The sequence below is a fragment of the Lissotriton helveticus genome, chromosome 8, assembly GCF_964261635.1.
Source record: "Lissotriton helveticus chromosome 8, aLisHel1.1, whole genome shotgun sequence".
NCBI classification, from domain to species: domain Eukaryota; kingdom Metazoa; phylum Chordata; class Amphibia; order Caudata; family Salamandridae; genus Lissotriton; species Lissotriton helveticus.
This window is the reverse complement of record NC_136069.1, coordinates 1,464,473,535-1,464,499,046: the sequence shown is the minus strand read 5'-3', so window position 1 is coordinate 1,464,499,046 and position 25,512 is coordinate 1,464,473,535.

Below are 25,512 nucleotides of genomic sequence, written 5' to 3'. Positions count from 1 at the left end.
GTCACTCAGCGTCAGCAGAGACCTAACGCGTTTCAGGCATGCGCCCTTCGTCAGAGGTATTTCTGCTACCAAACAGACTGTTCCCATCAGGCTTCCGTTTTTTGTCCCTCCTTTTATTGGAAATTAGATTACACTCAGGTGAGTAAACATTTAAGTTGCATTCTGGGAACGTAAGTCCTGCATAATCAAGCTCCAGTGAGCCGGGTTCAGTCTTTCGGTAAAATATACAAAATCAAGGCTGTCCTTTAAAACTCTTCCTCCATACAGCCATATGCCAGACAGACCCGAGGCGCTGGAAAAGACATCAGCAGCGGGACCGCACGAGTCCGCGGCGGTGCACCCCCCGACCGAGCAGGCCGTTCAATATCCAAATCACACTGTGCTCACAGCTCGAGGCTCACTCCCCACCCGGCTTACATCAGGTCAAGGAAGAGACCAGGTCACTCAGCGTCAGCAGATACCTAACGCGTTTCAGGCATGCGTCCTTCGTCAGAGGTATTTCTGCTACCAAACAGACTGTTCACATCAGGCTTCCGTTTTTTGTCCTTCCTTTTATTGATTAGATTACACTCAGGTGAGTAAACATTCAAGTTGCATTCTGGGAACGTAAGTCCTGCATAATCAAGCTCCAGTGAGCCGGGTTCAGTCTTTCGGTAAAATATACCAAATCAAGGGTGTCCTTTAAAACTCTTCCTCCATACAGCCATATGCCAGACAGACCCGAGGCGCTGGAAAAGACATCAGCAGCGGGACCGCACGAGTCAGCGGCGGTGCGCCCCCGACCGAGCAGGCCGTTCAATATCCAAATCACACTGTGTTCACAGCTCGAGGGTCACTCCCCATCCGGCTTACATCAGGTCAAGGAAGAGACCAGGTCACTCAGCGTCAGCAGAGACCTAACGCGTTTCAGGCATGCGCCCTTCGTCAGAGGTATTTCTGCTACCAAACAGACTGTTCCCATCAGGCTTCCGTTTTTTGTCCCTCCTTTTATTGGAAATTAGATTACACTCAGGTGAGTAAACATTCAAGTTGCATTCTGGGAACGTAAGTCCTGCATAATCAAGCTCCAGTGAGCCGGGTTCAGTCTTTCGGTAAAATATACAAAATCAAGGGTGTCCTTTAAAACTCTTCCTCCATACAGCCATATGCCAGAGAGACCCGAGGCGCTGGAAAAGACATCATCAGTGGGACCGCACGAGTCCGCGGCGGTGCGCCCCCCGACCGAGCAGGCCGTTCAATATCCAAATCACACTGTGCTCACAGCTCGAGGCTCACTCCCCATCTGGCTTACATCAGGTCAAGGAAGAGACCAGGTCACTCAGCGTCAGCAGAGACCTAACGCGTTTCAGGCATGCGCCCTTCGTCAGAGGTATTTCTGCTACCAAACAGACTGTTCCCATCAGGCTTCTGTTTTTTGTCCCTCCTTTTATTGGAAATTAGATTACACTCAGGTGAGTAAACATTCAAGTTGCATTCTGGGAACGTAAGTCCTGCATAATCAAGCTCCAGTGAGCCGGGTTCAGTCTTTTGGTAAAATATACAAAATCAAGGGTGTCCTTTCAAACTCTTCCTCCATACAGCCATATGCCAGACAGACCCGAGGTGCTGGAAAAGACATCAGCAGCAGGACCGCACGAGTCCGCGGCGGTGCGCCCCACGACCGAGCAGGCCGTTCAATATCCAAATCACACTGTGCTCACAGCTCGAGGCTCACTCCCCATCCGGCTTACATCAGGTCAAGGAAGAGACCAGGTCACTCAGCGTCAGCAGAGACCTAACGCGTTTCAGGCATGCGCCCTTCGTCAGAGGTATTTCTGCTACCAAACAGACTGTTCCCATCAGGCTTCCGTTTTTTGTCCCTCCTTTTATTGGAAATTAGATTACACTCAGGTGAGTAAACATTCAAGTTGCATTCTGGGAACGTAAGTCCTGCATAATCAAGCTCCAGTGAGCCGGGTTCAGTCTTTCGGTAAAATATACAAAATCAAGGGTGTCCTTTAAAACTCTTCCTCCATACAGCCATATGCCAGACAGACCCGAGGCGCTGGAAAAGACATCAGCAGCGGGACCGCACGAGTCCGCGGCGGTGCACCCCCCGACCGAGCAGGCCGTTCAATATCCAAATCACACTGTGCTCACAGCTCGAGGCTCACTCCCCATCCGGCTTACATCAGGTCAAGGAAGAGACCAGGTCACTCAGCGTCAGCAGAGACCTAACGCGTTTCAGGCATGCGCTCTTCGTCAGAGGTATTTCTGCTACCAAACAGACTGTTCCCATCAGGCTTCCGTTTTTTGTCCCTCCTTTTATTGGAAATTAGATTACACTCAGGTGAGTAAACATTCAAGTTGCATTCTGGGAACGTAAGTCCTGCATAATCAAGCTCCAGTGAGCCGGGTTCAGTCTTTCTGTAAAATATACAAAATCAAGGGTGTCCTTTAAAACTCTTCCTCCATACAGCCATATGCCAGACAGACCCGAGGCGCTGGAAAAGACATCAGCAGCAGGAGCGCACGAGTCCGCGGCGGTGCGCCCCCCGACCGAGCAGGCCGTTCAATATCCAAATCACACTGTGCTCACAGCTCGAGGCTCACTCCCCATACGGATTACATCAGGTCAAGGAAGAGACCAGGTCACTCAGCGTCAGCAGAGACCTAACGCGTTTCAGGCATGCGCCCTTCGTCAGAGGTATTTCTGCTACCAAACAGACTGTTCCCATCAGGTTTCCGTTTTTTGTCCCTCCTTTTATTGGAAATTAGATTACACTCAGGTGAGTAAACATTCAAGTTGCATTCCGGGAACGTAAGTCCTGCATAATCAAGCTCCAGTGAGCCGGGTTCAGTCTTTCGGTAAAATATACAAAATCAAGGGTGTCCTTTAAAACTCTTCCTCCATACAGCCATATGCCAGAGAGACCCGAGGCGCTGGAAAAGACATCATCAGCGGGACCGCACGAGTCCGCGGCGGTGCGCCCCCCGACCGAGCAGGCCGTTCAATATCCAAATCACATTGTGCTCACAGCTCGAGGCTCACTCCCCATCCGGCTTACATCAGGTCAAGGAAGAGACCAGGTCACTCAGCGTCAGCAGAGACCTAACGCGTTTCAGGCATGCGGCCTTCGTCAGAGGTATTTCTGCTACCAAACAGACTGTTCCCATCAGGCTTCCGTTTTTTGTCCCTCCTTTTATTGGAAATTAGATTACACTCAGGTGAGTAAACATTCAAGTTCCATTCTGGGAACGTAAGTCCTGCATAATCAAGCTCCAGTGAGCCGGGTTCAGTCTTTCGGTAAAATATACAAAATCAAGGGTGTCCTTTAAAACTCTTCCTCCATACAGCCATATGCCAGACAGACCCGAGGCGCTGGAAAAGACATCAGCAGCGGGACCGCACGAGTCCGCGGCGGTGCGCCCCCCGACCGAGCAGGCCGTTCAATATCCAAATCACACTGTGCTCACAGCTCGAGGCTCACTCCCCATACGGATTACATCAGGTCAAGGAAGAGACCAGGTCACTCAGCGTCAGCAGAGACCTAACGCGTTTCAGGCATGCGCCCTTCGTCAGAGGTATTTCTGCTACCAAACAGACTGTTCCCATCAGGCTTCCGTTTTTTGTCCCTCCTTTTATTGGAAATTAGATTACACTCAGGTGAGTAAACATTCAAGTTGCATTCCGGGAACGTAAGTCCTGCATAATCAAGCTCCAGTGAGCCGGATTCAGTCTTTCGGTAAAATATACAAAATCAAGGGTGTCCTTTAAAACTCTTCCTCCATACAGCCATATGCCAGAGAGACCCGAGGCGCTGGAAAAGACATCATCAGCGGGACCGCACGAGTCCGCGGCGGTGCGCCCCCCGACCGAGCAGGCCGTTCAATATCCAAATCACATTGTGCTCACAGCTCGAGGCTCACTCCCCATCCGGCTTACATCAGGTCAAGGAAGAGACCAGGTCACTCAGCGTCAGCAGAGACCTAACGCGTTTCAGGCATGCGGCCTTCGTCAGAGGTATTTCTGCTACCAAACAGACTGTTCCCATCAGGCTTCCGTTTTTTGTCCCTCCTTTTATTGGAAATTAGATTACACTCAGGTGAGTAAACATTCAAGTTCCATTCTGGGAACGTAAGTCCTGCATAATCAAGCTCCAGTGAGCCGGGTTCAGTCTTTCGGTAAAATATACAAAATCAAGGGTGTCCTTTAAAACTCTTCATCCATACAGCCATATGCCAGACAGACCCGAGGCGCTGGAAAAGACATCAGCAGCGGGACCGCACGAGTCCGCGGCGGTGCGCCCCCCGACCGAGCAGGCCGTTCAATATCCAAATCACACTGTGCTCACAGCTCGAGGCTCACTCCCCATCCGGCTTACATCAGGTCAAGGAAGAGACCAGGTCACTCAGCGTCAGCAGAGACCTAACGCGTTTCAGGCATGCGCCCTTCGTCAGAGGTATTTCTGCTACCAAACAGACTGTTCCCATCAGGCTTCCGTTTTTTGTCCCTCCTTTTATTGGAAATTAGATTACACTCAGGTGAGTAAACATTCAAGTTGCATTCTGGGAACCTAAGTCCTGCATAATCAAGCTCCAGTGAGCCGGGTTTAGTCTTTCGGTAAAATATACAAAATCAAGGGTGTCCTTTAAAACTCTTCCTCCTTACAGCCATATGCCAGACAGACCCCAGGCGCTGGAAAAGACATCAGCAGCGGGACCGCACGAGTCCGCGGCGGTGCACCCCCCGACCGAGCAGGCCGTTCAATATCCAAATCACACTGTGCTCACAGCTCGAGGCTCACTCCCCATCCGGCTTACATCAGGTCAAGGAAGAGACCAGGTCACTCAGCGTCAGCAGAGACCTAACGCGTTTCAGGCATGCGCCCTTCGTCAGAGGTATTTCTGCTACCAAACAGACTGTTCCCATCAGGCCTCCGTTTTTTGTCCCTCCTTTTATTGGAAATTAGATTACACTCAGGTGAGTAAACATTCAAGTTGCATTCTGGGAACGTAAGTCCTGCATAATCAAGCTCCAGTGAGCCGGGTTCAGTCTTTCGGTAAAATATACAAAATCAAGGGTGTCCTTTAAAACTCTTCCTCCATACAGCCATATGCCAGAGAGACCCGAGGCGCTGGAAAAGACATCATCAGCGGGACTGCACGAGTCCGCGGCGGTGCGCCCCCCGACCGAGCAGGCCGTTCAATATCCAAATCACACTGTGCTCACAGCTCGAGGCTCACTCCCCATCCGGCTTACATCAGGTCAAGGAAGAGACCAGGTCACTCAGCGTCAGCAGAGACCTAACGCGTTTCAGGCATGCGCCCTTCGTCAGAGGTATTTCTGCTACCAAACAGACTGTTCCCATCAGGCTTCCGTTTTTTGTCCCTCCTTTTATTGGAAATTAGATTACACTCAGGTGAGTAAACATTCAAGTTGCATTCTGGGAACGTAAGTCCTGCATAATCAAGCTCCAGTGAGCCGGGTACAGTCTTTCGGTAAAATATACAAAATCAAGGGTGTCCTTTAAAACTCTTCCTCCATACAGCCATATGCCAGACAGACCCAAGGCGCTGGAAAAGACATCATCAGCAGGACAGCACGAGTCCGCGGCGGTGCGCCCCCCGACCGAGCAGGCCGTTCAATATCCAAATCACACTGTGCTCACAGCTCGAGGCTCACTCCCCATACGGCTTACATCAGGTCAAGGAAGAGACCAGGTCACTCAGCGTCAGCAGAGACCTAACGCGTTTCAGGCATGCGCCCTTCGTCAGAGGTATTTCTGCTACCAAACAGACTGTTCCCATCAGGCTTCCGTTTTTTGTCCCTCCTTTTATTGGAAATTAGATTACACTCAGGTGAGTAAACATTCAAGTTGCATTCTGGGAACGTAAGTCCTGCATAATCAAGCTCCAGTGAGCCGGGTTCAGTCTTTCGGTAAAATATACAAAATCAAGGGTGTCCTTTAAAACTCTTCCTCCATACAGCCATATGCCAGAGAGACCCGAGGCGCTGGAAAAGACATCATCAGCGGGACCGCACGAGTCCGCGGCGGTGCGCCCCCCGACCGAGCAGCCCGTTCAATATCCAAATCACATTGTGCTCACAGCTCGAGGCTCACTCCCCATCCGGCTTACATCAGGTCAAGGAAGAGACCAGGTCACTCAGCGTCAGCAGAGACCTAACGCGTTTCAGGCATGCGGCCTTCGTCAGAGGTATTTCTGCTACCAAACAGACTGTTCCCATCAGGCTTCCGTTTTTTGTCCCTCCTTTTATTGGAAATTAGATTACACTCAGGTGAGTAAACATTCAAGTTCCATTCTGGGAACGTAAGTTCTGCATAATCAAGCTCCAGTGAGCCGGGTTCAGTCTTTCGGTAAAATATACAAAATCAAGGGTGTCCTTTAAAACTCTTCCTCCATACAGCCATATGCCAGACAGACCCGAGGCGCTGGAAAAGACATCAGCAGCGGGACCGCACGAGTCCGCGGCGGTGCGCCCCCGACCGAGCAGGCCGTTCAATATCCAAATCACACTGTGCTCACAGCTCGAGGCTCACTCCCCATCCGGCTTACATCAGGTCAAGGAAGAGACCAGGTCACTCAGCGTCAGCAGAGACCTAACGCGTTTCAGGCATGCGCCCTTCGTCAGAGGTATTTCTGCTACCAAACAGACTGTTCCCATCAGGCTTCCGTTTTTTGTCCCTCCTTTTATTGGAAATTAGATTACACTCAGGTGAGTAAACATTCAAGTTGCATTCTGGGAACCTAAGTCCTGCATAATCAAGCTCCAGTGAGCCGGGTTCAGTCTTTCGGTAAAATATACAAAATCAAGGGTGTCCTTTAAAACTCTTCCTCCTTACAGCCATATGCCAGACAGACCCCAGGCGCTGGAAAAGACATCAGCAGTGGGACCGCACGAGTCCGCGGCGGTGCACCCCCCGACCGAGCAGGCCGTTCAATATCCAAATCACACTGTGCTCACAGCTCGAGGCTCACTCCCCATCCGGCTTACATCAGGTCAAGGAAGAGACCAGGTCACTCAGCGTCAGCAGAGACCTAACGCGTTTCAGGCATGCGCCCTTCGTCAGAGGTATTTCTGCTACCAAACAGACTGTTCCCATCAGGCCTCCGTTTTTTGTCCCTCCTTTTATTGGAAATTAGATTACACTCAGGTGAGTAAACATTCAAGTTGCATTCTGGGAACGTAAGTCCTGCATAATCAAGCTCCAGTGAGCCGGGTTCAGTCTTTCGGTAAAATATACAAAATCAAGGGTGTCCTTTAAAACTCTTCCTCCATACAGCCATATGCCAGAGAGACCCGAGGCGCTGGAAAAGACATCATCAGCGGGACCGCACGAGTCCGCGGCGGTGCGCCCCCCGACCGAGCAGGCCGTTCAATATCCAAATCACACTGTGCTCACAGCTCGAGGCTCACTCCCCATCCGGCTTACATCAGGTCAAGGAAGAGACCAGGTCACTCAGCGTCAGCAGAGACCTAACGCGTTTCAGGCATGCGCCCTTCGTCAGAGGTATTTCTGCTACCAAACAGACTGTTCCCATCAGGCTTCCGTTTTTTGTCCCTCCTTTTATTGGAAATTAGATTACACTCAGGTGAGTAAACATTCAAGTTGCATTCTGGGAACGTAAGTCCTGCATAATCAAGCTCCAGTGAGCCGGGTTCAGTCTTTCGGTAAAATATACAAAATCAAGGGTGTCCTTTAAAACTCTTCCTCCATACAGCCATATGCCAGACAGACCCAAGGCGCTGGAAAAGACATCAGCAGCAGGACCGCACGAGTCCGCGGCGGTGCGCCCCCCGACCGAGCAGGCCGTTCAATATCCAAATCACACTGTGCTCACAGCTCGAGGCTCACTCCCCATACGGCTTACATCAGGTCAAGGAAGAGACCAGGTCACTCAGCGTCAGCAGAGACCTAACGCGTTTCAGGCATGCGCCCTTCGTCAGAGGTATTTGTGCTACCAAACAGACTGTTCCCATCAGGCTTCCGTTTTTTGTCCCTCCTTTTATTGGAAATTAGATTACACTCAGGTGAGTAAACATTCAAGTTGCATTCTGGGAACGTAAGTCCTGCATAATCAAGCTCCAGTGAGCCGGGTTCAGTCTTTCGGTAAAATATACAAAATCAAGGGTGTCCTTTAAAACTCTTCCTCCATACAGCCATATGCCAGAGAGACCCGAGGCGCTGGAAAAGACATCATCAGCGGGACCGCACGAGTCCGCGGCGGTGCGCCCCCCGACCGAGCAGGCCGTTCAATATCCAAATCACATTGTGCTCACAGCTCGAGGCTCACTCCCCATCCGGCTTACATCAGGTCAAGGAAGAGACCAGGTCACTCAGCGTCAGCAGAGACCTAACACGTTTCAGGCATGCGGCCTTCGTCAGAGGTATTTCTGCTGCCAAACAGACTGTTCCCATCAGGCTTCCGTTTTTTGTCCCTCCTTTTATTGGAAATTAGATTACACTCAGGTGAGTAAACATTCAAGTTCCATTCTGGGAACGTAAGTCCTGCATAATCAAGCTCCAGTGAGCCGGGTTCAGTCTTTCGGTAAAATATACAAAATCAAGGGTGTCCTTTAAAACTCTTCCTCCATACAGCCATATGCCAGACAGACCCGAGGCGCTGGAAAAGACATCAGCAGCGGGACCGCACGAGTCCGCGGCGGTGCGCCCCCCGACCGAGCAGGCCGTTCAATATCCAAATCACACTGTGCTCACAGCTCGAGGCTCACTCCCCATCCGGCTTACATCAGGTCAAGGAAGAGACCAGGTCACTCAGCGTCAGCAGAGACCTAACGCGTTTCAGGCATGCGCCCTTCGTCAGAGGTATTTCTGCTACCAAACAGACTGTTCCCATCAGGCCTCCGTTTTTTGTCCCTCCTTTTATTGGAAATTAGATTACACTCAGGTGAGTAAACATTCAAGTTGCATTCTGGGAACGTAAGTCCTGCATAATCAAGCTCCAGTGAGCCGGGTTCAGTCTTTCGGTAAAATATACAAAATCAAGGGTGTCCTTTAAAACTCTTCCTCCATACAGCCATATGCCAGAGAGACCCGAGGCGCTGGAAAAGACATCATCAGCGGGACCGCACGAGTCCGCGGCGGTGCGCCCCCCGACCGAGCAGGCCGTTCAATATCCAAATCACACTGTGCTCACAGCTCGAGGCTCACTCCCCATCCGGCTTACATCAGGTCAAGGAAGAGACCAGGTCACTCAGCGTCAGCAGAGACCTAACGCGTTTCAGGCATGCGCCCTTCGTCAGAGGTATTTGTGCTACCAAACAGACTGTTCCCATCAGGCTTCCGTTTTTTGTCCCTCCTTTTATTGGAAATTAGATTACACTCAGGTGAGTAAACATTCAAGTTGCATTCTGGGAACGTAAGTCCTGCATAATCAAGCTCCAGTGAGCCGGGTTCAGTCTTTCGGTAAAATATACAAAATCAAGGGAGTCCTTTAAAACTCTTCCTCCATACAGCCATATGCCAGAGAGACCCGAGGCGCTGGAAAAGACATCATCAGCGGGACCGCACGAGTCCGCGGCGGTGCGCCCCCGACCGAGCAGGCCGTTCAATATCCAAATCACATTGTGCTCACAGCTCGAGGCTCACTCCCCATCCGGCTTACATCAGGTCAAGGAAGAGACCAGGTCACTCAGCGTCAGCAGAGACCTAACGCGTTTCAGGCATGCGGCCTTCGTCAGAGGTATTTCTGCTACCAAACAGACTGTTCCCATCAGGCTTCCGTTTTTTGTCCCTCCTTTTATTGGAAATTAGATTACACTCAGGTGAGTAAACATTCAAGTTCCATTCTGGGAACGTAAGTCCTGCATAATCAAGCTCCAGTGAGCCGGGTTCAGTCTTTCGGTAAAATATACAAAATCAAGGGTGTCCTTTAAAACTCTTCCTCCATACAGCCATATGCCAGACAGACCCGAGGCGCTGGAAAAGACATCAGCAGCGGGACCGCACGAGTCCGCGGCGGTGCGCCTCCCGACCGAGCAGGCCGTTCAATATCCAAATCACACTGTGCTCACAGCTCGAGGCTCACTCCCCATCCGGCTTACATCAGGTCAAGGAAGAAACCAGGTCACTCAGCGTCAGCAGAGACCTAACGCGTTTCAGGCATGCGCCCTTCGTCAGAGGTATTTCTGCTACCAAACAGACTGTTCCCATCAGGCTTCCGTTTTTTGTCCCTCCTTTTATTGGAAATTAGATTACACTCAGGTGAGTAAACATTCAAGTTGCATTCTGGGAACCTAAGTCCTGCATAATCAAGCTCCAGTGAGCCGGGTTCAGTCTTTCGGTAAAATATACAAAATCAAGGGTGTCCTTTAAAACTCTTCCTCCTTACAGCCATATGCCAGACAGACCCGAGGCGCTGGAAAAGACATCAGCAGCGGGACCGCACGAGTCCGCGGCGGTGCACCCCCCGACCGAGCAGGCCGTTCAATATCCAAATCACACTGTGCTCACAGCTCGAGGCTCACTCCCCATCCGGCTTACATCAGGTCAAGGAAGAGACCAGGTCACTCAGCGTCAGCAGAGACCTAACGCGTTTCAGGCATGCGCCCTTCGTCAGAGGTGTTTCTGCTACCAAACAGACTGTTCCCATCAGGCCTCCGTTTTTTGTCCCTCCTTTTATTGGAAATTAGATTACACTCAGGTGAGTAAACATTCAAGTTGCATTCTGGGAACGTAAGTCCTGCATAATCAAGCTCCAGTGAGCCGGGTTCAGTCTTTCGGTAAAATATACAAAATCAAGGGTGTCCTTTAAAACTCTTCCTCCATACAGCCATATGCCAGAGAGACCCGAGGCGCTGGAAAAGACATCATCAGCGGGACCGCACGAGTCCGCGGCGGTGCGCCCCCCGACCGAGCAGGCCGTTCAATATCCAAATCACACTGTGCTCACAGCTCGAGGCTCACTCCCCATCCGGCTTACATCAGGTCAAGGAAGAGACCAGGTCACTCAGCGTCAGCAGAGACCTAACGCGTTTCAGGCATGCGCCCTTCGTCAGAGGTATTTCTGCTACCAAACAGACTGTTCCCATCAGGCTTCCGTTTTTTGTCCCTCCTTTTATTGGAAATTAGATTACACTCAGGTGAGTAAACATTCAAGTTGCATTCTGGGAACGTAAGTCCTGCATAATCAAGCTCCAGTGAGCCGGGTTCAGTCTTTCGGTAAAATATACAAAATCAAGGGAGTCCTTTAAAACTCTTCCTCCATACAGCCATATGCCAGAGAGACCCGAGGCGCTGGAAAAGACATCATCAGCGGGACCGCACGAGTCCGCGGCGGTGCGCCCCCGACCGAGCAGGCCGTTCAATATCCAAATCACATTGTGCTCACAGCTCGAGGCTCACTCCCCATCCGGCTTACATCAGGTCAAGGAAGAGACCAGGTCACTCAGCGTCAGCAGAGACCTAACGCGTTTCAGGCATGCGGCCTTCGTCAGAGGTATTTCTGCTACCAAACAGACTGTTCCCATCAGGCTTCCGTTTTTTGTCCCTCCTTTTATTGGAAATTAGATTACACTCAGGTGAGTAAACATTCAAGTTCCATTCTGGGAACGTAAGTCCTGCATAATCAAGCTCCAGTGAGCCGGGTTCAGTCTTTCGGTAAAATATACAAAATCAAGGGTGTCCTTTAAAACTCTTCCTCCATACAGCCATATGCCAGACAGACCCGAGGCGCTGGAAAAGACATCAGCAGCGGGACCGCATGAGTCCGCGGCGGTGCGCCTCCCGACCGAGCAGGCCGTTCAATATCCAAATCACACTGTGCTCACAGCTCGAGGCTCACTCCCCATCCGGCTTACATCAGGTCAAGGAAGAAACCAGGTCACTCAGCGTCAGCAGAGACCTAACGCGTTTCAGGCATGCGCCCTTCGTCAGAGGTATTTCTACTACCAAACAGACTGTTCCCATCAGGCTTCCGTTTTTTGTCCCTCCTTTTATTGGAAATTAGATTACACTCAGGTGAGTAAACATTCAAGTTGCATTCTGGGAACCTAAGTCCTGCATAATCAAGCTCCAGTGAGCCGGGTTCAGTCTTTCGGTAAAATATACAAAATCAAGGGTGTCCTTTAAAACTCTTCCTCCTTACAGCCATATGCCAGACAGACCCGAGGCGCTGGAAAAGACATCAGCAGCGGGACCGCACGAGTCCGCGGCGGTGCACCCCCCGACCGAGCAGGCCGTTCAATATCCAAATCACACTGTGCTCACAGCTCGAGGCTCACTCCCCATCCGGCTTACATCAGGTCAAGGAAGAGACCAGGTCACTCAGCGTCAGCAGAGACCTAACGCGTTTCAGGCATGCGCCCTTCGTCAGAGGTGTTTCTGCTACCAAACAGACTGTTCCCATCAGGCCTCCGTTTTTTGTCCCTCCTTTTATTGGAAATTAGATTACACTCAGGTGAGTAAACATTCAAGTTGCATTCTGGGAACGTAAGTCCTGCATAATCAAGCTCCAGTGAGCCGGGTTCAGTCTTTCGGTAAAATATACAAAATCAAGGGTGTCCTTTAAAACTCTTCCTCCATACAGCCATATGCCAGAGAGACCCGAGGCGCTGGAAAAGACATCATCAGCGGGACCGCACGAGTCCGCGGCGGTGCGCCCCCCGACCGAGCAGGCCGTTCAATATCCAAATCACACTGTGCTCACAGCTCGAGGCTCACTCCCCATCCGGCTTACATCAGGTCAAGGAAGAGACCAGGTCACTCAGCGTCAGCAGACACCTAACGCGTTTCAGGCATGCGCCCTTCGTCAGAGGTATTTCTGCTACCAAACAGACGGTTCCCATCAGGCTTCCGTTTTTTGTCCCTCCTTTTATTGGAAATTAGATTACACTCAGGTGAGTAAACATTCAAGTTCCATTCTGGGAACGTAAGTCCTGCATAATCAAGCTCCAGTGAGCCGGGTTCAGTCTTTCGGTAAAATATACAAAATCAAGGGTGTCCTTTAAAACTCTTCCTCCATACAGCCATATGCCAGACAGACCCGAGGCGCTGGAAAAGACATCAGCAGCGGGACCGCAGGAGTCCGCGGCGGTGCACCCCCCGACCGAGCAGGCCGTTCAATATCCAAATCACACTGTGCTCACAGCTCGAGGCTCACTCCCCATCCGGCTTACATCAGGTCAAGGAAGAGACCAGGTCACTCAGCGTCAGCAGAGACCTAACGCGTTTCAGGCATGCGCCCTTCGTCAGAGGTATTTCTGCTACCAAACAGACTGTTCCCATCAGGCTTCCGTTTTTTGTCCCTCCTTTTATTGGAAATTAGATTACACTCAGGTGAGTAAACATTCAAGTTGCATTCTGGGAACGTAAGTCCTGCATAATCAAGCTCCAGTGAGCCGGGTTCAGTCTTTCGGTAAAATATACAAAATCAAGGGTGTCCTTTAAAACTCTTCCTCCATACAGCCATATGCCAGACAGACCCGAGGCGCTGGAAAAGACATCAGCAGCAGGACCGCACGAGTCCGCGGCGGTGCACCCCCCGACCGAGCAGGTCGTTCAATATCCAAATCACACTGTGCTCACAGCTCGAGGCTCACTCCCCACCCGGCTTACATCAGGTCAAGGAAGAGACCAGGTCACTCAGCGTCAGCAGAGACCAAACGCGTTTCAGGCATGCGTCCTTCGTCAGAGGTATTTCTGCTACCAAACAGACTGTTCACATCAGGCTTCCGTTTTTTGTCCCTCCTTTTATTGGAAATTAGATTACACTCAGGTGAGTAAACATTCAAGTTGCATTCTGGGAACGTAAGTCCTGCATAATCAAGCTCCAGTGAGCCGGGTTCAGTCTTTCGGTAAAATATACCAAATCAAGGGTGTCCTTTAAAACTCTTCCTCCATACAGCCGTATGCCAGACAGACCCGAGGCGCTGGAAAAGACATCAGCAGCGGGACCGCACGAGTCCGCGGCGGTGCGCCCCCCGACCGAGCAGGCCGTTCAATATCCAAATCACACTGTGCTCACAGCTCGAGGGTCACTCCCCATCCGGCTTACATCAGGTCAAGGAAGAGACCAGGTCACTCAGCATCAGCAGAGACCTAACGCGTTTCAGGCATGCGCCCTTCATCAGAGGTATTTCTGCTACCAAACAGACTGGTCCCATCAGGCTTCCGTTTTTTGTCCCTCCTTTTATTGGAAATTAGATTACACTCAGGTGAGTAAACATTCAAGTTGCATTCTGGGAACGTAAGTCCTGCATAATCAAGCTCCAGTGAGCCGGGTTCAGTCTTTCTGTAAAATATACAAAATCAAGGGTGTCCTTTAAAACTCTTCCTGCATACAGCCATATTCCAGACAGACCCGAGGCGCTGGAAAAGACATCAGCAGCGGGACTGCACGAGTCCGCGGCGGTGCGCCCCCTGACCGAGCAGGCCGTTCAATATCCAAATCACACTGTGCTCACAGCTCGAGGCTCACTCCCCATCCGGCTTACATCAGGTCAAGGAAGAGACCAGGTCACTCAGCGTCAGCAGAGACCTAACGCGTTTCAGGCATGCGCCCTTCGTCAGAGGTATTTCTGCTACCAAACAGACTGTTCCCATCAGGCTTCTGTTTTTTGTCCCTCCTTTTATTGGAAATTAGATTACACTCAGGTGAGTAAACATTCAAGTTGCATTCTGGGAACGTAAGTCCTGCATAATCAAGCTCCAGTGAGCCGGGTTCAGTCTTTTGGTAAAATATACAAAATCAAGGGTGTCCTTTAAAACTCTTCCTCCATACAGCCTTATGCCAGACAGACCCGAGGCGCTGGAAAAGACATCAGCAGCGGGACCGCACGAGTCCGCGGCGGTGCGCCCCCCGACCGAGCAGGCCGTTCAATATCCAAATCACACTGTGCTCACAGCTCGAGGCTCACTCCCCATCCGGCTTACATCAGGTCAAGGAAGAGACCAGGTCACTCAGCGTCAGCAGAGACCTAACGCGTTTCAGGCATGCGCCCTTCGTCAGAGGTATTTCTGCTACCAAACAGACTGTTCCCATCAGGCTTCCGTTTTTTGTCCCTCCTTTTATTGGAAATTAGATTACACTCAGGTGAGTAAACATTCAAGTTGCATTTTGGGAACGTAAGTCCTGCATAATCAAGCTCCAGTGAGCCGGGTTCAGTCTTTTGGTAAAATATAAAAAATCAAGGGTGTCCTTTAAAACTCTTCCTCCATACAGCCTTATGCCAGACAGACCCGAGGCGCTGGAAAAGACATCAGCAGCGGGACCGCACGAGTCCGCGGCGGTGCGCCCCCCGACCGAGCAGGCCGTTCAATATCCAAATCACACTGTGCTCACAGCTCGAGGCTCACTCCCCATCCGGCTTACATCAGGTCAAGGAAGAGACCAGGTCACTCAGCGTCAGCAGAGACCTAACGCGTTTCAGGCATGCGCCCTTCGTCAGAGGTATTTCTGCTACCAAACAGACTGTTCCCATCAGGCTTCCGTTTTTTGTCCCTCCTTTTATTGGAAATTAGATTACACTCAGGTGAGTAAACATTCAAGTTGCATTCTGGGAACGTAAGTCCTGCATAATCAAGCTCCAGTGAGCCGGGTTCAGTCTTTCTGTAAAATATACAAAATCAAGGGTGTCCTTTAAAACTCTTCCTCCATACAGCCATATGCCAGACAGACCCGAGGCGCTGGAAAAGACATCAGCAGCAGGACCGCACGAGTCCGCGGCGGTGCACCCCCCGACCGAGCAGGCCGTTCAATATCCAAATCACACTGTGCTCACAGCTCGAGGCTCACTCCCCACCCGGCTTACATCAGGTCAAGGAAGAGACCAGGTCACTCAGCGTCAGCAGAGACCTAACGCGTTTCAGGCATGCGTCCTTCGTCAGAGGTATTTCTGCTACCAAACAGACTGTTCACATCAGGCTTCCGTTTTTTGTCCCTCCTTTTATTGGAAATTAGATTACACTCAGGTGAGTAAACATTCAAGTTGCATTCTGGGAACGTAAGTCCTGCATAATCAAGCTCCAGTGAGCCGGGTTCAGTCTTTCGGTAAAATATACCAAATCAAGGGTGTCCTTTAAAACTCTTCCTCCATACAGCCATATGCCAGACAGACCCGAGGCGCTGGAAAAGACATCAGCAGCGGGACCGCACGAGTCCGCGGCGGTGCGCCCCCCGACCGAGCAGGCCGTTCAATATCCAAATCACACTGTGCTCACAGCTCGAGGGTCACTCCCCATCCGGCTTACATCAGGTCAAGGAAGAGACCAGGTCACTCAGCGTCAGCAGAGACCTAACGCGTTTCAGGCATGCGCCCTTCGTCAGAGGTATTTCTGCTACCAAACAGACTGTTCCCATCAGGCTTCCGTTTTTTGTCCCTCCTTTTATTGGAAATTAGATTACACTCAGGTGAGTAAACATTCAAGTTGCATTCTGGGAACGTAAGTCCTGCATAATCAAGCTCCAGTGAGCCGGGTTCAGTCTTTCGGTAAAATATACAAAATCAAGGGTGTCCTTTAAAACTCTTCCTCCATACAGCCATATGCCAGAGAGACCCGAGGCGCTGGAAAAGACATCATCAGCGGGACCGCACAAGTCCGCGGCGGTGCGCCCCCCGACCGAGCAGGCCGTTCAATATCCAAATCACACTGTGCTCACAGCTCGAGGCTCACTCCCCATCCGGCTTACATCAGGTCAAGGAAGAGACCAGGTCACTCAGCGTCAGCAGAGACCTAACGCGTTTCAGGCATGCGCCCTTCGTCAGAGGTGTTTCTGCTACCAAACAGACTGTTCCCATCAGGCTTCCGTTTTTTGTCCCTCCTTTTATTGGAAATTAGATTACACTCAGGTGAGTAAACATTCAAGTTGCATTCTGGGAACGTAAGTCCTGCATAATCAAGCTCCAGTGAGCCGGGTTCAGTCTTTCGGTAAAATATACAAAATCAAGGGTGTCCTTTAAAACTCTTCCTCCATACAGCCATATGCCAGAGAGACCCGAGGCGCTGGAAAAGACATCAGCAGCGGGACCGCACGAGTCCGCGGCGGTGCGCCCCCCGACCGAGCAGGCCGTTCAATATCCAAATCACACTGTGCTCACAGCTCAAGGCTCACTCCCCATCCGGCTTACATCAGGTCAAGGAAGAGACCAGGTCACTCAGCGTCAGCAGAGACCTAACGCGTTTCAGGCATGCGCCCTTCGTCAGAGGTATTTCTGCTACCAAACAGACTGTTCCCATCAGGCTTCTGTTTTTTGTCCCTCCTTTTATTGGAAATTAGATTACACTCAGGTGAGTAAACATTCAAGTTGCATTCTGGGAACGTAAGTCCTGCATAATCAAGCTCCAGTGAGCCGGGTTCAGTCTTTCGGTAAAATATACAAAATCAAGGGTGTCCTTTAAAACTCTTCCTCCATACAGCCATATGCCAGAGAGACCCGAGGCGCTGGAAAAGACATCATCAGCGGGACCGCACGAGTCCGCGGCGGTGCGCCCCCCGACCGAGCAGGCCGTTCAATATCCAAATCACACTGTGCTCACAGCTCGAGGCTCACTCCCCATCCGGCTTACATCAGGTCACGGAAGAGACCAGGTCACTAAGCGTCAGCAGAGACCTAACGCGTTTCAGGCATGCGCCCTTCGTCAGAGGTATTTCTGCTACCAAACAGACTGTTCACATCAGGCTTCCGTTTTTTGTCCTTCCTTTTATTGGAAATTAGATTACACTCAGGTGAGTAAACATTCAAGTTGCATTCTGGGAACGTAAGTCCTGCATAATCAAGCTCCAGTGAGCCGGGTTCAGTCTTTCGGTAAAATAAACCAAATCAAGGGTGTCCTTTAAAACTCTTCCTCCATACAGCCATATGCCAGACAGACCCGAGGCGCTGGAAAAGACATCAGCAGCGGGACCGCACGAGTCCGCGGCGGTGCGCCCCCGACCGAGCATTCCGTTCAATATCCAAATCACACTGTGCTCACAGCTCGAGGGTCACTCCCCATCCGGCTTACATCAGGTCAAGGAAGAGACCAGGTCACTCAGCGTCAGCAGAGACCTAACGCGTTTCAGGCATGCGCCCTTCATCAGAGGTATTTCTGCTACCAAACAGACTGTTCCCATCAGGCTTCCGTTTTTTGTCCCTCCTTTTATTGGAAATTAGATTACACTCAGGTGAGTAAACATTCAAGTTGCATTCTGGGAACGTAAGTCCTGCATAATCAAGCTCCAGTGAGCCGGGTTCAGTCTTTCGGTAAAATATACAAAATCAAGGGTGTCCTTTAAAACTCTTCCTCCATACAGCCATATGCCAGAGAGACCCGAGGCGCTGGAAAAGACATCATCAGCGGGACCGCACGAGTCCGCGGCGGTGCGCCCCCCGACCGAGCAGGCCGTTCAATATCCAAATCACACTGTGCTCACAGCTCGAGGCTCACTCCCCATCCGCTTACATCAGGTTAAGGAAGAGACCAGGTCACTCAGCGTCAGCAGAGACCTAACGCGTTTCAGGCATGCGCCCTTCGTCAGAGGTGTTTCTGCTACCAAACAGACTGTTCCCATCAGGCTTCCGTTTTTTGCCCCTCCTTTTATTGGAAATTAGATTACACTCAGGTGAGTAAACATTCAAGTTGCATTCTGGGAACGTAAGTCCTGCATAATCAAGCTCCAGTGAGCCGGGTTCAGTCTTTCGGTAAAATATACAAAATCAAGGGTGTCCTTTAAAACTCTTCCTCCATACAGCCATATGCCAGACAGACCTGAGGCGCTGGAAAAGACATCAGCAGCGGGACCGCACGAGTCCGCGGCGGTGCACCCCCCGACCGAGCAGGCCGTTCAATATCCAAATCACACTGTGCTCACAGCTCGAGGCTCACTCCCCACCCGGCTTACATCAGGTCAAGGAAGAGACCAGGTCACTCAGCGTCAGCAGAGACCTAACGCGTTTCAGGCATGCGTCCTTCGTCAGAGGTATTTCTGCAACCAAACAGACTGTTCACATCAGGCTTCCGTTTTTTGTCCTTCCTTTTATTGGAAATTAGATTACACTCATGTGAGTAAACATTCAAGTTGCATTCTGGGAACGTAAGTCCTGCATAATCAAGCTCCAGTGAGCCGGGTTCAGTCTTTCGGTAAAATGTACAAAATCAAGGGTGTCCTTTAAAACTCTTCTTCCATACAGCCATATGCCAGACAGACCCGAGGCGCTGGAAAAGACATCAGCAGCGGGACCGCACGAGTCCGCGGCGGTGCACCCCCCGACCGAGCAGGCCGTTCAATATCCAAATCACACTGTGCTCACAGCTCGAGGCTCACTCCCCACCCGGCTTACATCAGGTCAAGGAAGAGACCAGGTCACTCAGCGTCAGCAGAGACCTAACGCGTTTCAGGCATGCGTCCTTCGTCAGAGGTATTTCTGCTACCAAACAGACTGTTCACATCAGGCTTCCGTTTTTTGTCCTTCCTTTTATTGGAAATTAGATTACACTCAGGTGAGTAAACATTCAAGTTGCATTCTGGGAACGTAAGTCCTGCATAATCAAGCTCCAGTGAGCCGGGTTCAGTCTTTCGGTAAAATATACCAAATCAAGGGTGTCCTTTAAAACTCTTCCTCCATACAGCCATATGCCAGACAGACCCGAGGAGCTGGAAAAGACATCAGCAGCGGGACCGCACGAGTCCGCGGCGGTGCACCCCCCGACCGAGCAGGCCGTTCAATATCCAAATCACACTGTGCTCACAGCTCGAGGCTCACTCCCCACCCGGCTTACATCAGGCCAAGGAAGAGACCAGGTCACTCAGCGTCAGCAGAGACCTAACGCGTTTCAGGCATGCGCCCTTCGTCAGAGGTATTTCTGCTACCAAACAGACTGTTCCCATCAGGCTTCCGTTTTTTGTCCCTCCTTTTATTGGAAATTAGATTACACTCAGGTGAGTAAACATTCAAGTTGCATTCTGGGAACGTAAGTCCTGCATAATCAAGCTCCAGTGAGCCGGGTACAGTCTTTCGGTAAAATATACAAAATCAAGGGTGTCCTTTAAAACTCTTCCTCCATACAGTCATATGCCAGACAGACCCAAGGCGCTGGAAAAGACATCATCAGCAGGACCGCACGAGTCCGCGGCGGTGCGCCCCCCGACCGAGCAGGCCGTTCAATATCCAAATCACACTGTGCTCACAGCTCGAGGCTCACTCCCCATACGGCTTACATCAGGTCAAGGAAGAGACCAGGTCACTCAGCGTCAGCAGAGACCTAATGCGTTTCAGGCATGCGCCCTTCGTCAGAGGTATTTCTGCTACCAAACAGACTGTTCCCATCAGGCTTCCGTTTTTTGTCCCTCCTTTTATTGGAAATTAGATTACACTCAGGTGAGTAAACATTCAAGTTGCATTCTGGGAACGTAAGTCCTGCATAATCAAGCTCCAGTGAGCCGGGTTCAGTCTTTCGGTAAAATATACAAAATCAAGGGTGTCCTTTAAAACTCTTCCTCCATACAGCCATATGCCAGAGAGACCCGAGGCGCTGGAAAAGACATCATCAGCGGGACCGCACGAGTCCGCGGCGGTGCGCCCCCCGACCGAGCAGGCCGTTCAATATCCAAATCACATTGTGCTCACAGCTCGAGGCTCACTCCCCATCCGGCTTACATCAGGTCAAGGAAGAGACCAGGTCACTCAGCGTCAGCAGAGACCTAACGCGTTTCAGGCATGCGGCCTTCGTCAGAGGTATTTCTGCTACCAAACAGACTGTTCCCATCAGGCTTCCGTTTTTTGTCCCTCCTTTTATTGGAAATTAGATTACACTCAGGTGAGTAAACATTCGAGTTCCATTCTGGGAACGTAAGTTCTGCATAATCAAGCTCCAGTGAGCCGGGTTCAGTCTTTCGGTAAAATATACAAAATCAAGGGTGTCCTTTAAAACTCTTCCTCCATACAGCCATATGCCAGACAGACCCGAGGCGCTGGAAAAGACATCAGCAGCGGGACCGCACGAGTCCACGGCGGTGCGCCCCCCGACCGAGCAGGCCGTTCAATATCCAAATCACACTGTGCTCACAGCTCGAGGCTCACTCCCCATCCGGCTTACATCAGGTTAAGGAAGAGACCAGGTCACTCAGCGTCAGCAGAGACCTAACGCGTTTCAGGCATGCGCCCTTCGTCAGAGGTATTTCTGCTATCAAACAGACTGTTCCCATCAGGCCTCCGTTTTTTGTCCCTCCTTTTATTGGAAATTAGATTACACTCAGGTGAGTAAACATTCAAGTTGCATTCTGGGAACGTAAGTCCTGCATAATCAAGCTCCAGTGAGCCGGGTTCAGTCTTTCGGTAAAATATACAAAATCAAGGGTGTCCTTTAAAACTCTTCCTCCATACAGCCATATGCCAGAGAGACCCGAGGCGCTGGAAAAGACATCATCAGCGGGACCGCACGAGTCCGCGGCGGTGCGCCCCCCGACCGAGCAGGCCGTTCAATATCCAAATCACACTGTGCTCACAGCTCGAGGCTCACTCCCCATCCGGCTTACATCAGGTCAAGGAAGAGACCAGGTCACTCAGCGTCAGCAGAGACCTAACGCGTTTCAGGCATGCGCCCTTCGTCAGAGGTATTTCTGCTACCAAACAGACTGTTCCCATCAGGCTTCCGTTTTTTGTCCCTCCTTTTATTGGAAATTAGATTACACTCAGGTGAGTAAACATTCAAGTTGCATTCTGGGAACGTAAGTCCTGCATAATCAAGCTCCAGTGAGCCGGGTTCAGTCTTTCGGTAAAATATACAAAATCAAGGGTGTCCTTTAAAACTCTTCCTCCATACAGCCATATGCCAGACAGACCCAAGGCGCTGGAAAAGACATCAGCAGCAGGACCGCACGAGTCCGCGGCGGTGCACCCCCCGACCGAGCAGGCCGTTCAATATCCAAATCACACTGTGCTCACAGCTCGAGGCTCACTCCCCATACGGCTTACATCAGGTCAAGGAAGAGACCAGGTCACTCAGCGTCAGCAGAGACCTAACGCGTTTCAGACATGCGCCCTTCGTCAGAAGTATTTCTGCTACCAAACAGACTGTTCCCATCAGGCTTCCGTTTTTTGTCCCTCCTTTTATTGGAAATTAGATTACACTCAGGTGAGTAAACATTCAAGTTGCATTCTGGGAACGTAAGTCCTGCATAATCAAGCTCCAGTGAGCCGGGTTCAGTCTTTCGGTAAAATATACAAAATCAAGGGTGTCCTTTAAAACTCTTCCTCCATACAGCCATATGCCAGAGAGACCCGAGGCGCTGGAAAAGACATCATCAGCGGGACCGCACGAGTCCGCGGCGGTGCGCCCCCCGACCGAGCAGGCCGTTCAATATCCAAATCACATTGTGCTCACAGCTCGAGGCTCACTCCCCATCCGGCTTACATCAGGTCAAGGAAGAGACCAGGTCACTCAGCGTCAGCAGAGACCTAACGCGTTTCAGGCATGCGGCCTTCGTCAGAGGTATTTCTGCTGCCAAACAGACTGTTCCCATCAGGCTTCCGTTTTTTGTCCCTCCTTTTATTGGAAATTAGATTACACTCAGGTGAGTAAACATTCAAGTTCCATTCTGGGAACGTAAGTCCTGCATAATCAAGCTCCAGTGAGCCGGGTTCAGTCTTTCGGTAAAATATACAAAATCAAGGGTGTCCTTTAAAACTCTTCCTCCATACAGCCATATGCCAGACAGACCCGAGGCGCTGGAAAAGACATCAGCAGCGGGACCGCACGAGTCCGCGGCGGTGCGCCCCCCGACCGAGCAGGCCGTTCAATATCCAAATCACACTGTGCTCACAGCTCGAGGCTCACTCCCCATCCGGCTTACATCAGGTCAAGGAAGAGACCAGGTCACTCAGCGTCAGCAGAGACCTAACGCGTTTCAGGCATGCGCCCTTCGTCAGAGGTATTTCTGCTACCAAACAGACTGTTCCCATCAGGCTTCCGTTTTTTGTCCCTCCTTTTATTGGAAATTAGATTACACTTAGGTGAGTAAACATTCAAGTTGCATTCTGGGAACCTAAGTCCTGCATAATCAAGCTCCAGTGAGCCGGGTTCAGTCTTTCGGTAAAATATACAAAATCAAGGGTGTCCTTTAAAACTCTTCCTCCTTACAGCCATATGCCAGACAGACCCGAGGCGCTGGAAAAGACATCAGCAGCGGGACCGCACGAGTCCGCGGCGGTGCACCCCCCGACCGAGCAGCCCGTTCAATATCCAAATCACACTGTGCTCACAGCTCGAGGCTCACTCCCCATCCGGCTTACATCAGGTCAAGGAAGAGACCAGGTCACTCAGCGTCAGCAGAGACCTAACGCGTTTCAGGCATGCGCCCTTCGTCAGAGGTATTTCTGCTACCAAACAGACTGTTCCCATCAGGCCTCCGTTTTTTGTCCCTCCTTTTATTGGAAATTAGATTACACTCAGGTGAGTAAACATTCAAGTTGCATTCTGGGAACGTAAGTCCTGCATAATCAAGCTCCAGTGAGCCGGGTTCAGTCTTTCGGTAAAATATACAAAATCAAGGGTGTCCTTTAAAACTCTTCCTCCATACAGCCATATGCCAGAGAGACCCGAGGCGCTGGAAAAGACATCATCAGCGGGACCGCACGAGTCCGCGGCGGTGCGCCCCCCGACTGAGCAGGCCGTTCAATATCCAAATCACACTGTGCTCACAGCTCGAGGCTCACTCCCCATCCGGCTTACATCAGGTCAAGGAAGAGACCAGGTCACTCAGCGTCAGCAGAGACCTAACGCGTTTCAGGCATGCGCCCTTCGTCAGAGGTATTTCTGCTACCAAACAGACTGTTCCCATCAGGCTTCCGTTTTTTGTCCCTCCTTTTATTGGAAATTAGATTACACTCAGGTGAGTAAACATTCAAGTTGCATTCTGGGAACGTAAGTCCTGCATAATCAAGCTCCAGTGAGCCGGGTTCAGTCTTTCGGTAAAGTATACAAAATCAAGGGAGTCCTTTAAAACTCTTCCTCCATACAGCCATATGCCAGAGAGACCCGAGGCGCTGGAAAAGACATCATCAGCGGGACCGCACGAGTCCGCGGCGGTGCGCCCCCGACCGAGCAGGCCGTTCAATATCCAAATCACATTGTGCTCACAGCTCGAGGCTCACTCCCCATCCGGCTTACATCAGGTCAAGGAAGAGACCAGGTCACTCAGCGTCAGCAGAGACCTAACGCGTTTCAGGCATGCGGCCTTCGTCAGAGGTATTTCTGCTACCAAACAGACTGTTCCCATCAGGCTTCCGTTTTTTGTCCCTCCTTTTATTGGAAATTAGATTACACTCAGGTGAGTAAACATTCAAGTTCCATTCTGGGAACGTAAGTCCTGCATAATCAAGCTCCAGTGAGCCGGGTTCAGTCTTTCGGTAAAATATACAAAATCAAGGGTGTCCTTTAAAACTCTTCCTCCATACAGCCATATGCCAGACAGACCCGAGGCGCTGGAAAAGACATCAGCAGCGGGACCGCACGAGTCCGCGGCGGTGCGCCCCCCGACCGAGCAGGCCGTTCAATATCCAAATCACACTGTGCTCACAGCTCGAGGCTCACTCCCCATCCGGCTTACATCAGGTCAAGGAAGAAACCAGGTCACTCAGCGTCAGCAGAGACCTAACGCGTTTCAGGCATGCGCCCTTCGTCAGAGGTATTTCTGCTACCAAACAGACTGTTCCCATCAGGCTTCCGTTTTTTGTCCCTCCTTTTATTGGAAATTAGATTACACTCAGGTGAGTAAACATTCAAGTTGCATTCTGGGAACCTAAGTCCTGCATAATCAAGCTCCAGTGAGCCGGGTTCAGTCTTTCGGTAAAATATACAAAATCAAGGGTGTCCTTTAAAACTCTTCCTCCTTACAGCCATATGCCAGACAGACCCGAGGCGCTGGAAAAGACATCAGCAGTGGGACCGCACGAGTCCGCGGTGGTGCACCCCCCGACCGAGCAGGCCGTTCAATATCCAAATCACACTGTGCTCACAGCTCGAGGCTCACTCCCCATCCGGCTTACATCAGGTCAAGGAAGAGACCAGGTCACTCAGCGTCAGCAGAGACCTAACGCGTTTCAGGCATGCGCCCTTCGTCAGAGGTGTTTCTGCTACCAAACAGACTGTTCCCATCAGGCCTCCGTTTTTTGTCCCTCCTTTTATTGGAAATTAGATTACACTCAGGTGAGTAAACATTCAAGTTGCATTCTGGGAACGTAAGTCCTGCATAATCAAGCTCCAGTGAGCCGGGTTCAGTCTTTCGGTAAAATATACAAAATCAAGGGTGTCCTTTAAAACTCTTCCTCCATACAGCCATATGCCAGAGAGACCCGAGGCGCTGGAAAAGACATCATCAGCGGGACCGCACGAGTCCGCGGCGGTGCGCCCCCCGACCGAGCAGGCCGTTCAATATCCAAATCACACTGTGCTCACAGCTCGAGGCTCACTCCCCATCCGGCTTACATCAGGTCAAGGAAGAGACCAGGTCACTCAGCGTCAGCAGACACCTAACGCGTTTCAGGCATGCGCCCTTCGTCAGAGGTAT